Here is a 2,461-nt window from a genome sequence, read left to right as displayed (position 1 = left end):
TGCAAGCCCCTTCACACCTGTACACAGCTACGAAGGGGGGAGAAGGGAGCCAAAGCCTTCTGCTTGACACTTCACAAGTCAGTTTCCTGGAAACCTCTGCAGCCGCAGAAGGAAAAGGATCAATTCAGACAAACTCTGAAATGACACATGGAGTGACACTCAAAGACCTCAACCGAATGGCCAGAAACATCCCTGCATTCACGCCCAGAACTGGCAGGAGACCACGACGTCCATGCCTACCTGCGAGACATTGACTTTTACCTGCAGTCTTGGACCAGTGTGAACCACCAAGATAGACTCTATCTGCTCTGGATCACCTCTAGACAGCCAGGACACATCCAATCAAACTACCAGTGGCTCAAACAAGCCATCATAAAGTCTGAACACGGACTGATGCAATTACCCTGGGATGGAGGAGGACACCAGCTTCAAGAGCCTTTTCCTCCGAAACCTCCATCATATTGTAAGTCACCATTTAGGCACTATGGCCTGCCGCACAATGCCTATGCAACAACTGCGTGACCTTCTGAACTTCACAACCCAGAATCCAAAGCAGGCACCAGAAGGCACTGAGCATTGCCACAATGCAAAACCCTTCTACAGAAAGCCCATAGCCAGCAGAGGACAGAGCCATCACTATACAACAGCAAAACCTCTACCAACACAACTCAGGCAAGCTCAAGTCGGTGCCGCCACAAGAGCAAAGCGACAGCGCAAACATCAGGTTTCTAGGGACGTTCGAGCAAAACCGAGGGCTAACAACCACCTGCTGCCCTCCTGCCACCATCACTAGGTCAGTCTGAAACCACAGACCCCAATGAGCTGGCCAGTGACAATACATCTGGCAACCTAAGTACTGCAGAGATCCTGAGGACATCAAAGGAACTGATCCTGCAGCCTCACCAGCAGCTTAAACAAGCCATCATAAAGGAATTCTCAGACCCAGAGTCTGAACATGGACTGATCGCTGCTGATTCTGAACTTCACAACTCAGAATACAAAGCGGGCACCAGAAGGCACCCAGCATTGCCACAATGCAAAACCCTTCTACAGAAAGCCCCTAGCCAGAAGAGGACAGAGCCATCACCATGGCAACAGACCCAGGTTCCAGACCAACCACTGGGAAAAGCCATGGAAAAAGGCATCCTCATCCTGCAAACACCATGGTATGTCCAACAGCAGTCCACCACAACATCCTCCTCCACACCCTTCACACAGGTGCCGAATGGAGGCTACACAAGGACAGCTGGACACGCCTACTTCTGGGTTACAGGAGCTGCTGACACTTGCAAAAGAGCTCCTTGAACAAAACTCAACTAAGGAGTACTGAGAAAGACAAACTTCTGACACCTTGCCTGACGCAACACAGCATCAGACCCCTCCAAGGGAGGAGCATCCCTTAAAACCAGTCGACACCCCAGAAGCAGCCAGACAACGTTGGATGGAGCAACGGGCCCACGTGCCCAACAGCAAAACCTCTACCAACACAACTCAGGCAAGCTCAAGTCGGTGCCGCCACAAGAGCAAAGCGACACCGCAAACATCAGATTTCTAGTGACGTTCGGGCAAAACAGAGGGCTAACAACCACCTGCCGCTCTCCTGCCATCATCACTAGGTCAGTCGGAAATTTCTCTGCACCCTACAGAATCTCCATAACAGTTCCCGGCAATCCCTGGAACCACCTGTACTCTCACCAGTGAGAGTCTAACCCGGTTGTTCCACATCACGGGTACCACGGATAGCCTACTGGCTAACAACATTGACAAACAACCATCTTACCCAGACCAACTCACTTCAGGATGACAGGTGACACAGCCTTGACACCTGCTGCACAAGCTCGAGGACCCGCACCTTGCTACAGCCTACATCAGGCTGTTTGTTGCTGCTATGTGTTTTGAGTTTGAGCTCCATCAAATTAATTCTTTATCATCTATTTTTTTTTTACTTAAAATCTATTTTATACACCATCATTTTCGTGTATATAACGTGTGAATATATCCCCTATCGTATTCTACAACAAAAACAAGCAGAGCGCCTTATCACTAGTTTTATTTTGATTTCCCGAGTCCGCTATTAGCTTATAGCCCGTTAGCATCGCCAGCGTGGTTGCCGCTAATCTCGCTTACATTGCTAATACTCTATTCACACACATTACCATTGTTTTACTCAATGCTACTTGCTTTAATGGCGGATTACCTTTGAGTGCAGGTGAGGACACGTTCGAGCTGTAAACAGCTGACGCTCACAAGTCCGGGGTAAGTATACAGCGCGCTGCTAACTCTCCCACCACCACTACTCCGTGTGTTTCTCTGCACAGGCCCGGTGCACCCAGGATGCGATCTTCCCAGATGTCCTTCACTCCGGCGCCGGGACACCACGTACCCTGGGTGCACCCCCCACGGAAGACGCGAGCCAGGCCCCGGGCGACGACCTCTCCCCCTCCGCCGCCTCCGGTCTTCG

The 2,461-nt window shown here is 50.8% G+C and overlaps 1 long non-coding RNA gene across 2 annotated transcripts in view; it reads right to left on the bottom strand.

Annotated features, from left to right (window-relative positions):
- LOC107695441 (uncharacterized) overlaps positions 1–2,461 on the bottom strand; it is a 6,076-nt gene that overhangs the window by 1,052 nt on the left and 2,563 nt on the right. Inside the window, exons 2-3 of one of the 2 annotated variants that reach the window (XR_001634995.1) lie at positions 424–426; positions 10–86 (exon numbers count right to left, since the gene is read on the bottom strand). This is a non-coding gene — a long non-coding RNA (uncharacterized LOC107695441). Of the gene's footprint in view, positions 1–9; positions 87–423; positions 427–2,461 lie in introns of those variants that run through there. The other variant, XR_001634996.1, reaches the window with a different exon arrangement.

Source organism: Sinocyclocheilus anshuiensis, unplaced genomic scaffold, assembly GCF_001515605.1.
Source record: "Sinocyclocheilus anshuiensis isolate Anshui unplaced genomic scaffold, SAMN03320099.WGS_v1.1 scaffold678, whole genome shotgun sequence".
NCBI lineage: Eukaryota > Metazoa > Chordata > Actinopteri > Cypriniformes > Cyprinidae > Sinocyclocheilus > Sinocyclocheilus anshuiensis.
The sequence above is the reverse complement of the archived record's forward strand: the minus strand, read 5'-3'. Positions and strand labels throughout refer to the sequence as shown.